Source organism: Malaya genurostris, chromosome 3, assembly GCF_030247185.1.
Source record: "Malaya genurostris strain Urasoe2022 chromosome 3, Malgen_1.1, whole genome shotgun sequence".
In the NCBI taxonomy this organism is placed as follows: domain Eukaryota; kingdom Metazoa; phylum Arthropoda; class Insecta; order Diptera; family Culicidae; genus Malaya; species Malaya genurostris.
In genome coordinates, this window is record NC_080572.1 from 100,240,469 (window position 1) to 100,255,909 (window position 15,441).

Sequence of the window (15,441 nt, forward strand, 5' to 3'; positions counted from 1 at the left end):
TTCTTCGGAACCTCTTGATAGTCTATTCCATTTGTATGGTGTGAAAATTTCCTCAAAAAAAAAAGCAAAGCTCGATCCGTACCGAAACCTTGAGTGAAGAATAATTACAAGAAGAAGCCGGTAGTTAGTCCAAAAGTCAAAGTGAAAATACCCAAAGAAGAATCAAGAAGACAGCTTCAAGTGTACACAAAGCTTGAAGCAACAACGTAAATGCGAAATACCCACACGGCAACCAGCGCAAAATCGGGAAACGAATAATTGCACGCAAGATTTGTTGTGCGGCGTGAAAAAAAAGTGCGAAGATAGTACGGTTCGTTGATGTTCAGTGAGAAGTTATCCCACGACTGCTACTACCAACAATAGTCTCGGAAGAAGAAAATTCCCGCGGCAGACGGCGACGAACCTCGCGAAGGCCTAAACCTTTTGTTCACAGCGACGAAAACTATGCATGCGGAGCAAATCTAGCGCAACCTTCGAATGTAACCATCAGTTAAACTTTCGACGACACGAGAAGTTGATTTTTTTTTCTCTCTTGCAACTAACTGCTAACCAGAGGCATAGATTGAAATAGGAAATTGACCCTCTCCGGGCCAGCAAAATTAACAGCTAACTTGGGGCAGCTGGAAGTTTCGAACACATTTCTGGACATTAGGTAGGCTGTCGTGGCGAGCTAATTTCGTTCTCGTTTGTGTTGAGTTCGGATAGTTTGGTTGTTGTACCTCATAATGCTGCTTCTTTTGTTAATCTTTGCTTCGTGTGCTTTTTTATGCCACCCCTTTGGATTGATTGTATCAATAACTAGGTGGTTCAACTGTTAGGTACAGCAATTTTGGGCGAGTTGTATTCAGAGTCTACAAAACGAAATTTTGCTATCGAACTAGACAACAAAAAAGAAACAGTTATTTCGAGTTGCTCATAGTTTAAAAACCAATAAATGGTGGAGATCAAATAAGTTGATATGTCACTCCACACGATCTTTATCATTTAATGGAATATGTTTGGAGTTGATTACAACTGAATTTATAATTGCCTCTAGTAGCTAGAGCTTCTTTACACCTGTGGAGATCACACGCACTATATTACTGTTAATAGTTCGCTCTAAGAAAAATATTCTAGTTATGAAATGCTTTTGAAATGTTTTGAAATTGAAGCGTCACTTCAGGGAACGCCTGAAAAAAATGAATGAAAATATTTGTAACGCTTGAGTTTGTTTGAAATCCCGTTTTAATTTAAATTCCAGTGAATTTCATTACTCATTATTATAATCGTGGATAAACATTGATTAAAATATATATGACCATTGAAATTTTGAGTAGACAGTAATATGAATGTCAGACCAATGCATAGTATGGAAAACTTGCTTCATTTATCTGTTTACAAATATTCATCTGACAACAACCGCTCTTTTTGAGAACCCCCCAGAATGTTTCTGTTCAACCGTTCTTTCGTTCTTCTTTGTATATTCCTTCGAAATAAAATTGGAGCCGCAAATTATGTTTTGTAGTAAAATTCATTAATACTGAGAACTTCTTAGCATGCAACAACAATCAATCTGTTTTGTGTACTTTACACGTGAATAAGCCTTACTTTACTATGGGGCGCCTTTTCAAAATTCGCCCTGTGGAACTTTATCGTGAATATTTCGAGTTGTTCTAAATGCAATTACATAAAAGGTACAATTCAAAAGTTTCACGATTTTTTAAACAGCGCGACTCCTGGTGTTGCCATCGGTCTGATATTTCTATACGTCAACTGTGTTTCTTCCAGTGTTGTCGCATAAAATTTTCATGACATTTGCACATGTGGGAGCTGAGATATCGCGCTAAATGTGACAGTACATCTGTAGTGTCGGTCGGAAAATGAGCAGCAATTTATAATTAAATTTTCAAAAGTATGGGATAACTACAAAAAACCCAAAAATTCAGTTTTTTTTTCTCATAATGATGAAAAAGTCATCACACCTGCTTGCCTTTCTCGTGCCCGCGACGACGGTTTTGAGATAGTCAGGCACATATGCGTCCCGAAGTTCAACTGAACGTGTTATGCATAGAACTGGACGTCGTGGCGAGGACCTTCCACCAACAGTAGCAAGAACAGACTTTCTGCGTAGTATATGTTAGAGCCTCGAACGCTCCGGTTTACGCTCTCATTTGCATTTTGGATGGCGTGGCGAGCAGTCGCCTTCAACCACCAGCAGCAAGCACAGATGATCAGTAATTCGTTCAGCTTCTGAATACTGGTTCTGAGTTCACGAACTGAATTTTAGATTGAATTCTGGAATAGAAGCCTAAAACTGAATTTCGAAACTGGATTTAGAACCTGGAATTAGAATTCTGAACTAAATTTCATTTTTTTACTTGGAATTTTATATTAGAATTCAGTTTTAGAATTTAGTTCCAGATTACAGGTTCAGAAATTAAAACTATGTCTCTGGAACTGGTTTTACTAGCCTTTTTAACTAAATTTAGTTACCAAATTCGCAGTTTGAACTCAAATTTCTGATTTGGGATTTCAACTTCAGAATTCCAGAACAATATTCATGATATGAATTGAGGATCTGGATTCTAAAAGTTAATGTTAATTCTGAACAGTGGAACTGACTTCTACATAAGAATTTAATTCCTATGTTCGGTTTCATATTTTAAGTGCTAAATCTAGTTTCAGAATTTAGTTGTTAAATTCAGTTTCAGAATTCAGAACCTGCATGCTAGACCTAAATCCGGAACTTCGATTCTGGAATTAGATTTTGGAATCTTCTGTTAATAACTTCTTAATTTTCACGTTTACTTACAAAATATTCATGTAGAATGAAAGATATTATTTAAATTCTGCTATCAGTACCAGATATGTGAAGAAAAGTTGTGTAGTAACGTAGATATAGTAGAAAGAGAAAATGAACAAAGAGTTTTTGTCAATGGCTATTAGACCCTTTTGAAATTTTTTTCCATAAATATGTTTATTTCATAGGCAATATGCATAAGTTTTTCTTCGCCGTGGCATCCACAATGCATAGTACTTTAAACCTAATACATTTCGAATAACATATTAGTATGATGGTATTCCTTAGTTAATCTAAACACTGTTTTTATCAAGCGATTTGCTTTTATAAACTACATTAAATAAAATACATTTATTTTGTACATGATCTTATAACTATTTAAGGTTTGTTTGTATCAATTCATCACTTTTATTTATATAATATAGCTGGCTATTGGTTGAACTCATGGAAGAGCAAACAGTCTAACATAGAATAAAATTTAAAACTCCAATGGACTTAATGAAATGATAAATAAGTTTCATGTATGTAAGGTCACGACAAGCAAGAATGTCGCGAACTGGGTCTACCTTGAATACGCAAGGAATTTATTAGTTGTGATTTGACATCACGATACTCAACACATGTCCAAACGACATGATCAATATCGCGATAACCTTCGCCACAAGCACAATCATTAGTCTCGGAAAGTCCAATTCGAAGGAGATGTGCATCTAACGTGTAGTGATTGGACATGAGTCTGGACATCCCACGAATGAAATCCCTACACACATTCAGTCCCCTGAACCATGCCTTTGTCGATATTTTAGGAATAATTGAGTGCATCCACTGACCCAGATCATCTTTATCCCAAGAAGCTTGCCAGCTGCAAGTGTCTTTGGCGAGACGCGCTATAGAATTCGTTGAAAGCAGTCGGTCTCTCATAAATTTCACCCTCAATAGCAGCACGTTTGGCTAAAATATCGGCTTTTTCATTGCCTGGAATGGTGCAATGAGCCGAAACCTAAACTATTGTGATTTGATAATTATTATTCAATATGTCGTTCAGACACTGTTTTATTTTGCCCAAGAAGAACGGTTCATTTTTGCCAGCAGCGTTTGAGCGAATGGCTTCAATTGCACTCAGACTATCTGTGAAGAGAAAATAATGGTTTGGAGATAATGTGACGATTACACTCAAACTATAATGAACTGCTGCTAACTCTGCTATATAAACAGATGCAGGTTCTTGAAGCCTAAATGAAGCCGTAAATATTGCAAAATCCACCCAATCAACTAATAGGAACGATCTATATTCGGAAGTGTGAAAGAGGCATGTCAGTGTTACTCGTATTCACGTCATCCCGATTTATATGCATGAAACTTCTACCATATTCCTAAGTCCTGCGATCGTTCTGAAATATGCAGTAATTTGAACATTCTCAAAAAAATGAATTACTGCTATTTCTTTCGGTAAGAATTGAGAACTATCATTCTTTGATAAAGAACTCTTGTTCTCTCATTCTTCTAGAAGAACTAGTTTTTTCGAGCTGCTCGCGAACGGACTACCCATCTCTAGTTCTATTACCTTTCTTAATATTTTTAATAATTTATTTCAAGCAAAGCGTGGTTCCTTTTCACATGTTTTGTTCGGTTTTTTTAAACGGCATTTTTTACACAGGTTCCAGAATTAACGTGGTTTTCATTTGCACGATTTTCGCAACTAGCACGGTTTTTGATGAGAGTATAAAAATCACTCTTCCATTTAGCAAAGTTGAAAAATTTTAAAATAATGAAACTGATGGTATATTTTAAAACTATTACAAGAGTTCATTAAGTTCGAAAATTAACAAAAACTCATTAATTTAACAATTCATGGGAGTATCAACGGTCGTTCCATAGAATGCTGATTAAATCTTCAGATATTCAATCCCGTAGCCTTTGCGTCTGCTATTTTGTCATCATCGTCATTGACATCATCGAGAATTTCGTAGAGTTGAAGAACTAAATAACCTCTGTAGCCATCGGATTTACCAAATTTTTTAACTCTTCCTTATATCGAGTACAGTAACTTACACCACTTCAAATGATATGACTCTATCAGTATTAAGATATAAGTCGATGAAATGAGTTGCTGCAGCATGACACATAGTAAAACCTTTTCTAAGTTGATCCACATCCATCTCTATGGATTCTTCCTCTTCAATGTTGTCTCTAACACAGATGCACAGGTCCAGGTTTCCAGGTTTTTGGTTTCCCATACATGGTTGAATTCGAGTATGAAGAGCTAAACTGGATGAATATTTTATCGTTTCTCACCCAATGTGGTAAGGAGCTACAGCCAGAGCGGGTCATCATTCTTCCTGGAATTGAATAAATTCTTGCTGTATTGGTCCTAAAAGGTTTAAGCAGATTGTTTGGCATCTCTTATGGAGTACCGAATTTACTTCTGCTCATAAATATTGCCAATCATTCTGCCTTCTTCGGAAAAGTGTTGCTTATATAAAATCTCTAAATTCTCTCGGGGGTTGGAGGTTTTATTAAATGTGCATTTCGGCACCTGCAGATCGACCAGCATCCTTCCAGGGATACATAAGGATTTGTTTGTATTTGTTTTGTGCTGTTAACGATCGATGACTTGTATAGAGCGAGTGTGTCTGCTATAACTCGTCGTCAAGTTCATATCGTATCACATCAATTTTCACATTGGATCCAACACTCGTTCTCTACCTGTCACCATGTACTTTGCCGTGGTAGAGTTTAAAGCCAATCTTATCCACGCAGCTTCAAAAGCTTCTTCCACAGCTCTACGATTAACACATTCGGGTTCTGGAGTAACAGGGTAAAATGCGCAAAATGAATTCGATTTTCCCAGACCACCTTACATGGCTTTCAAAAATTTTGATTAAAAAGAAAGCTCTATTATTCTTTTCCTTTCTGATGATTTTTTTCAGATCTACCTTCTGATTCTGGAGTAACGGAATAAACACAAAATTTCTCTTTAGGTGTTCAGTGAATCTTTTTACGGTTACGATCTGCAGAATATTATTTTTTCTGAACGGTCTGCAGAATTTATCCACTTTTCAATCATCTGTCAATGAGTTACTGGATATCAGAGAATCCTGTAGGAATATTACAAGACACTCGTTTTCAGTTTACTGTACGGGTAAAAATCTTTTGCCGGTACCATGATTTTTCAATCATGAAATCATGAACCATGTCTTCTCATGAAATTTCATGAGCAAAATGGAAGATGTGTTATTGTTCATGATATCAATTCTTTTGCTCATGAAATCATGACTTTTTATTCATGATTTCAAGATTTTCAATCATGGTGCCGGTAACGGATTTTTATCTGTGTGACATAATTTGTGTACAAATGTTTATGTCAGTAAACTGAAAACACTTTTCAATCATCTGTCACCCAATTATTGGATATCAGCAAATCCTGTTGAAATATTACAAAACACTCGTTTTCAGTTTGTCTACAAATATTTATGTCAATAAACAGAAAACGAGTCTTTTGTAATATTTCTACAGGATGTGCTAATATCCAGTAATTCATTGACAGATGTTTGAAAAGTGGATAAATTCTACAGACCGTTCACCGTCAGGGTTTTAAATGTTCTTAGTTGTCTTCCGATTCAGTACAAGTCTTACAAATGTTAAGTGAATCAATTGAAAATATCGAGATATTTCGGCAAAGATGAGTGGACGCTTCGGTAAGAATCTTAACTTCACATTCAAGTTATGTATTTTAGTCGGGTAAACTGAACTATCAAGATTTTCCACAAAAAACGTATATTGGTACTTTGGGAACATTATACCTGATCGATAGTAGCACTGAGTGAATATTTACAGCATAAAATCTTTTATGGTCGTGCAATATATATATATATATATATATATATATATGTATATATATATATATATATATATATATATATATATATATATATATATATATATATATATATATATATATATATATATATATATATATATGTATATATATATATATATATATATATATATATATATATATATATATATATATATATATATATATATATATATATATATATATATATATATATATATATATATATACATATATATATATATATATATATATATATATATATATATATATATATATATATATATATATATATATATATATATATATATATATATATATATTTGCACTTTATAATCGTACCAAGCTAATTCTGATGCTGCGTACCCGCAGTGAATTCACTGTATATACTTTATTTCGCATTAAAATTTCATGTCATTTTAGTGCTATCGCTTAATGCTTATGGTTACTTGAGTTATGTCCACATTACAGAAAGTTTGTTTCAATCAATATTTTGATAAATAAATTCAATTTAAAAAATAAGTTTTACATAAACGAACTCTAGTTAAAGTTGATAATTGCGGCAATTTTAGTTTACAAACTTTTTAGTTGAAATAAATGAAACCAATATGTGTTATTTCATCTTACGCTTTTGTTTGTTATTGTCTTACACAGTGGTTGTGCACTGCTTATGTGGTATGAAATCAGTTGTAAAAGTCCGTTGTAAATGAAAGATAACGATTGAGGAATGAATATTCGTTTGTGTTTTTCAATACAATGAAATATTGATATACTTTTGGACGGGATTTTTTTATTAAACTTATGTCGTATCATCGACACAACAGAAGCATTTGGCGCTCTGCACATCGAGCAAATCTGTCAATAACTTCATCAATAAAACCGTTTTGACGTTACAACTGAGACAGCAATTTGTTTTCAACCACCATAAGCATAAACCACTGAAGCCCCCACCCCTGAAGGTATGCATACAAGTTCTCACAGAGCTAAACGTGACAGAGAGAACAACAAATCTTAGAGCTGAGCTGAGTAATTCGTTCTTTCCTTGAATTTGTGCAGTAATTCATGTGCATGAAAAAAAACACTAACACAGTGACAAGAGGTACTTGAAATTTTGTGAAATTGCTGTGGATAAAATCGCTCATAATTTTATATTCAGTACCATCCGACCTGCTTTCATCGAGTCAATTGAGAATCCAAAAAACAATTTCACTGAATTTTACCGGTTGTGCAATGCACGAGATGCACATGAGGACGAGAGACCACTGCTCTTACATTTTGTTTTTTGTTAAGAATGAAATGATTACTTTCAAACTATTTTTCAAGGTAATTTATTGTGCTACTTTTTTTCGATTTATATTCGTTTTCATGCTCATAAAAACCAAACTTTTGATTGACATTGAGCAATTCTATAAATGCTTAGCAGATCATCAGACTCGACCTTCTCCGATTTGGATAAAACTTTGCACTTGGCTTCAGTGTGGCAAACCATAAGTCTTGAATCGATTGAGAGGTCAATCCGACTCACGACTGATTTTTAAAAAGGGCGTATGTATTTTTGCATTTCACAAAAATTGCCTTTTTCAAATCGTTGTAACTCTGAAACCGTTAATTGTACAAAAATGGCGTTCAGGATGAAGTTGGGCACTCTAAAAAAATATACACTGGTACTATAAAAAAAATATACACTGAAAATTTTTTTTGATTTTTTCTCAATAGTTTCAAAATAATCCGAAAAAGTTAAATAAAATAAAGCGTGGTTTTAATTTTTTTTGATAAATTTTATTTTAAAGCTGTAATTAAAACCTACAGATTGGCTATCCCATCCGTGCTCTTTGAAAAATGAAGTTACAGCTAAAACAGTTCACGAGTCTCGTTGTAATTCGGAAACCGTCCATCGTACAGAAATGGCACTCTAAGAAAACTAAAAAAATCAATTTTTTTTCTCAATTTTTTCAAAATGAACCAAAAAATTAAATTTAAAAAAAATCAGGGTTTCGATTTTTTTTGAGATTTTCATTTTAAAGCTGTTATTAAAACCTACAGATTGATGGCTATCCCGTCCGTGCCTTTTGAAAAATATAGAAAAATACAGCTAAAACAGTTTACGGGTCTTGTTGTAATTCGGGAACCGTTCATCGTACAAACATGGCGTCCAGGAAGAAGTTGTAGGGAATCAATAGAGCACTTTAAAAAATATAAAAAATTGGTTCTTTTTTCTCAATAATTTCAAAATGAACCAAAAAATTAAATTAAAAAAAACCAGGGTTTCGATTTTTTTTGATAATTTTTATTTTAAAACTCTTATTAAAACCTACAGATTGATGGCTATCTCATCCGTGCCTTTTGAAAAATGAAGAAGTTACAGCTAAAACAATTTACAGATATATTTAAACAGTAGAATATTATTCTACATGTTAAAGGCAATAAATTTGTTCATGATATCCTTTTCTTCTCAAAGTAGCTGTTCTTGAGATACTTGGATATTTAATTATAACATCATTTTTTATATTTACATGAATTGTTTATTTGCTTGCTATATCTACAATTATTACATGTACATGAATAATTCTTAATTATATTTAAGGTCTGACGGAGCTGCTTCGAGTTACAAAAACAGAAAAATTTTGCAAGTCTCTGTAAATTCAAATCAATGTATAACATTGATGCTGAGTGACATTTTTTTGCAACTTCTCATGGTAAAGGACCATGTGATGCACTCGGGGGTAATTTAAAGCGAATGGCACGACGTGAAAGCTTGGCTAAACTACATGAACACCCAATGAAAAAAGGCAATTTTTGTGAAATGCAAAAATACATACGCCCTTTTTAAAAATCAGTCGTGAGTCGGATCGACCTCTCAATCGGTTCAAAACTTATGGTTTGCCATTTGTAGTCATGTGCAAAGTTTCATCCAAATCGGAGAAGGTTGATTTTGATTTTGTCACTTTTTCTTCTACTCATTCCTGGAATTGCTCTATTGTCTTCTATCGCGAGGTGCTCGAATTATTATGGTATTTTAATTAGTACCCCACGATTTGGTGCTTCAGCAGTCTAGTCAAGATCTCTGAAACATATTATTTTTTTTTGTAAAGGTGTAAGAAAAGTTGTTATATTAAGTTATGCAAATTTTCAAAAGTATTATTAATTATCGATACATATGCTTGAATCGTTGAAACTCCCTCTAGGAAGTGAAATTTTACTTATAAAACGCACACAAACAGTATCCGCGAAAAAAAAACTTCTTCGATTTATTCGTGCGAGAATTGTTCTGGTTTATAAGATATAAAACTAATAGAGTTTATTTGAACAGTAAACCTAGTTGTATCATGACACAAATAAGTTCAAAAATAAATTGAACCATATTTGTTTCGGAGTGTGAAGCTATAGCAGATTTGAATCAATATCGGCATTGCCGATAACATCAACTCAACTTTGGTTGACATCTAATAAATTCCAACATTATTATTCCAACAATAAAACCAGCCGGAACATTATTTTTTCATTCTCCTAGACCACAATTTTGAATAATATCAAACAGCGAACATTGTTGATGCTGAAGGGAGAAATTAATTCAAAACAATCATATTCCAGCTATAAATCATCATAAATCAACTTTAAAAATCTACTAGCAGTATTGTTATTTTAAACATGCTCCATTTCACTGCGTATTGTAGACAAATTTTTAAGGGGTTACATTTACAAATTACTGGGATTCTAACAAACCATTGTTCTGTTGAGCTGGGGCGACGGAAGCCCTATTATGGAATATACTGAACTTCATTCGTTGAAAATGTCTGGGTGTGGAATTCCACATCTGGAAATGCGGTTTTTTTCACTTCAACAGTTTTGTGTAGTTACAGACTGCAGACATCTTCGGTTTCAAGCCATTTCAGAAGAAAAAAAGCAAAGAAGTTAAATAATTTGAACCACAACGCAACTCACTGAGAATCTCGTTTCATTATTTTGATCAATTTTCTACTGGAAAGCAATTTCTAGTGTAAACGCGTACTGTTCAATGATTTTGATTTCATTCAAACGTTTCAAGTCGGTGAAGCGCAGAGCTGATTCTCACCCTTTGAGGGCTCGGGTAATTCGAAATGCTTCCGATTAACCACGCATGAAATTTCATATCACACGCTTTCAGGGGGCAATCAATAGCAGAAACGGTGTACTGGTGGGCGGTGTTAAACCACCAAATAGTACCAGTAATTACGAGAAACGATTCAATTTCGTTCGGTGACTATATATCAGCGTAGTTGCCGGACTTAACCAGTAGTATAATTGACTATCATTGCTTTACGATCAAAACTGTTTTTTTAATAGTAGGTAGCGAAATAGTCGCTTTAATCGAACGCATAAGTTTCAGGTTCGCCACACAGAGCAAATAGAGCTGTTGAATTGTTTCGCACCTTTTCTCGAACCCTTAGCTGCCCAGCATGTTTTGTTTGGCCCATTAGATCACCAGTTGCACTTGTCTGTTTGATTTATTACAGTTGTTTGCTATCGAATGCGTAATAAATCCACCGCAACCGCAAGCGGGAAGGAAATGAGCTTTAGATATTGCTGATATACCACTGAAGAGCATAGTTTTATTTTTTTCCCCCAAAACTAGTAAACACTACACGTTTGGTAGATTGGATATAGTACCATGTTTGTCTCATATGAAACAAGAACTTTTTCTGGAAATAGAACAAACATACGGACAGTAGAAGTTGTGCTCGACGCGCGAAACCGATTTGACCTCTTTTAATAAATGACAAACTCAACACCTACTCCATCAGTTAAATTCTAGTTTTGTTTAAAGATTACATCATGATTCATGTGAGTGGGGTTCTCAACCTATTCGCCTCGATGTTTATTAGTTTGATTCTACGTCGCACTGCTGGAGTTCTCTTCGCCTCAGGAGTCATCAATAGTGTTTGTTACTCGATGGCAAGTGATGTCATGTGTCAGAGTAAAATTTATATATCGCGTACTCACTAAGCGATCAGTAGTATGGGATCACCTTCATCAAAGTTGGAAATTATTCGCTGATCCAGGACTGGTGAAGTATTTGAACGTAAACATAGTGCGATCAATAATTGGTGTTTAGATTACGTACTCTACAGAGAGCCGTTTATTCTAACCTGACTCATCATTTGGTCAGTGAGGTAATCCATCTGTGTAAGCTCCATTAAACATTTGAATAATTGCTTAATGTTTTCGAGCGAGCCTGGTAGTCAGCAACCCGAGTTTTTTTTGACAGATTCTATGCCACGCAAATTACTTATTTCATTTATTTTATTAGAAGCAAATTATGATGGACATTTTTGGAGTGAATCATCTCTTGAAAATCACAATGGTGCGTATTATCTAATCCGACTAACATCATCATTAATAATGATTTGTTAGCAAATTTTAGTACATGTCAGGTGTACAACTTTGCTTCCGCCGTTTTTCGATAGTTGGCTGTACCGGCTGAGGCTGGTCAAAATACATAGATGATAATGCCTTTAAAGTGAGTGTGTACAGTGCCTAACGAATTGTCATCGCCGTTTCAGTGACAGTTGTTCTTGTTTTCGTATTATTCACGCATGTCTGTTTATGTGCCCAATTCTCGCCGCTCTCCTTTTTTCGAGCCGGGATCCGAAAATTGACGAAAAGATGGGAGAAAGTTGTCGTTAGCGATGGACAATACTTTTAATAATACATCTGTAAGCACTTTTTTGCCATAAAGCTTTTAATTTTGGAAAAAAACGCTGAAGCAAAGTTGTACACCTGATATAATTAAACTCAATTAGTTATATTTAAAAAAAAATAGACTGAAAAATAGACCAAAAACGCGGGGTGAGCACATTGTATTCGCGACACTTTTGCAACACCTGGCGGATGGCGAGCACTTGGTCCGTGGTAGCGCGTTCGCCATAAATCCTGCCTGATATTGTCCCACGAATTCGTTTGCAATCGGTGAAAGTCGACGGCATACGATTTGGAAGAGTACCTTGTAGGCGGCGTTCAGCAGAGTGATCGCGCGGTAATTGCAGCAATTCAGCTTGTCACCCTTTTTGTAGATGGGACACATGATTCCTTCCATCCATTCCTCCGGTAAAATCTCGTCCTCCCAGATCTTGGTAACGACCCAGTGCAGTGCTTTCACTAGTGCATTACCACCGTATTTTAGTAGCTCGCTTGGTAGTTGGTCAACGCCAGCGGGCTTATTATTTTTCAACCGGCTTACCTCCTCCTCGACTTCTTGGAGGAATGGGACCGCCAGTCTATCGTCCTCCGCACGCGTTCCCAAGTTCCTTACCGCGCCGCTATTTTCGTATTCCTCCACATCGCCATTGAGGTGCTCGTCGAAATACTGCCGCTACCTCTCGATCACCTGACAGTCGTTCGTGAGAAGATACCCGTGTCCGTGGTGTCCTTGCATATATCGGCCTGTGGCACATAGCCTCTGCGCGAACGGTTCACCTTCTCGTAGAACTTCCTTGTGTCATTAGTACGGAACAGCTGTTCAATCGCTTCGCGATCTCGGTCTTCCTGTTGGCGCTTTTTCTACGGGATACCGAGTTTTATCTGTTACGCGCCTGTCTGTATCGCTCCTCGTTTGCTCTCGTCCTGTGTTGCAGCTTGCTCGCCCAAGCTGCATGCTTCTCGGCCACTAACTGTTTACATTCGTCGTCGAACCAGTCGTTCCTTACGTTCGGAGCCGCCGTACCTAGCATTGCTGACGCAGTGCTACCTATGGCAGAACGGATGTCTCTCCAGCCATCTTCAAGAGTAGCTGCATCTACAGCAACTAGCAACGATTAGAAGACGGAAATCGACAACAATACCATCGATGCGGAAATGGATGACGAGACGAACCACGAACGAAGTGCCCCTCAATCCTCGCAGGAGGGAAATGGAAGCTCCTTTCCCCTTAGAAAAAGGGTGACAACGAAATCCAACTCAAAAAAAAAAAAATATTTAAAAAATCGGCTCAATCGGACACGTAAAACTTGTACGCAAATAGGCCTGAATAAAAATATCTTTTAAATAAAAAAAATCTTCACCGCTCACGGATGACCGCTCCAGTCGATGACCACCATGCGGGCCACCCGCCGGGCCTTCGTAGCCTGGGTGTGTTTCCCGCGCACCCACACGAACCGAAGGATGCGACCAACATGGATATTCACCAACGCCATATGGAAGACCCTCATGCAATATTAAATTCACCGGCCACTGCCGATCGCCAGCTGAAAGCTGAATTCTCGAGAATCCGCTACCCCGATACTACATTACATAATGATACTATTCTAGTTTTAAGTTAGTCGTAATCAAGATTAGTGAATACTCTTGGCATCTTAGAGCTTAAGCAGTGTGCCTTAAAATTATATTATGATATTGAATAAAAACCTGTTTTAATCCACCTAGTGGTGTAACGATGCCTTCCTCATATCAATCATACTATCATATATAATACTGTGGTATTCTTCAAAATAATTTTCTTCGATTCCTAAAAAGAAGAACCGAAATCGGTTTGTTTAACCGTCTACTGATAAAAAGTATTAATTGGAGATGATTTGAGGTAGATTTAGAAAACTTTTTACGGTTTTTCGCCCTTTTCAGTGATGGTATAAAATTTTTCACACACTTTACCCTATATTTTCGGATCCGGAAGTCGGATCCAGATGAAATTCAGGAATTACGTATGGGACCACAGGACCTTCCATTTGAACCTAAGTTTATGAAAATCGGTCGCGCCATCTATGAGAAAATCTTGAAAACATATTTTCATTTTTTTGCACATTTTACCTCATAACTCCGGGACCGGAAGTCGGATCCAAACAATATTCAGGAATTTTGTAGGGGACTACAAGACCTTTCATTTGAACTCAAGTTTGTGAAAATCGGTTCAGGCATCTCTGAGAAAAGTTAGTGCACCTATTTTCACAATTTTTTTGCATATTGTACCCCATAATTCCGGAACCGGAAGTCGGATTCAAATAATATTCAGGAATTTTATATGGAACCACAAGACCTTTCATTTGAATCTAAGTTTGTGAAAATCGGTTTAGCCATTTCCGAGAAAAGTTAGTGCAAAAAAACGTTACATACACACATACGCACATATACACAAACATACACACACAGACATTTTGCGTGCTCGACGAACTGACTCGAATGCTATGTGACACTCGGCCCTCCGGGCCTCGATTCAAAAGTCGGTTTTCACAGTGATTGCATAACCTTTCTCTATGAGAAAGGCAAAAATTGTCCATTTTTACAGAAAATGCCATGGTTTTGCAAGCATTTCGAGACTTTGGAATGCTCTCGAAGCAATTTATAACCACCGATACGATGACAGCGGATGCTTACTTTCGGGAATCCTTGCAGCGGCGTGTACTATCCATGATTCAAAAACGCAATAGTTCAGTGGGAAGAATTGGAATCCTGTCCTGACAAAGCTTTATTTGCGAAAACATGTCAAAGCAGCAAATTCTATCGTAACTTTAAAAGGTCTGGAAAAAACGTTTGTTTTTTTTTTCGAGGAAGAAAACACAATGAATGATGGATTGAATAAAAATAAAGTTTTATAATCAATTTAATCAATACAATGAATTCATTACATTGATTTTTTAATTGAAATGTTTGAAAATAGCTTGATTTCTACGATTGGTGAAGTTTTTGCTTGTCCATATTGCTGGAGATCGCAAAAGAATATGTTCAGTGCAATTTTTTACAATTTGCATGCTCTGGAGCTTGCTCTTGTCACTAGTCTATTTTCAAGTAGTGTTTTTTCATTCGTGAACTGGATTTCACTTTCGCTATTAAGAATGCT

The 15,441-nt window shown here is 35.9% G+C and overlaps 1 protein-coding gene across 2 annotated transcripts in view; it reads left to right on the forward strand.

The window, feature by feature from the left end:
- The window catches only part of LOC131437425 (putative uncharacterized protein DDB_G0277255), a 284,777-nt gene that overhangs the window by 219,920 nt on the left and 49,416 nt on the right, over positions 1 to 15,441 (forward strand). The window lies entirely within an intron of this gene.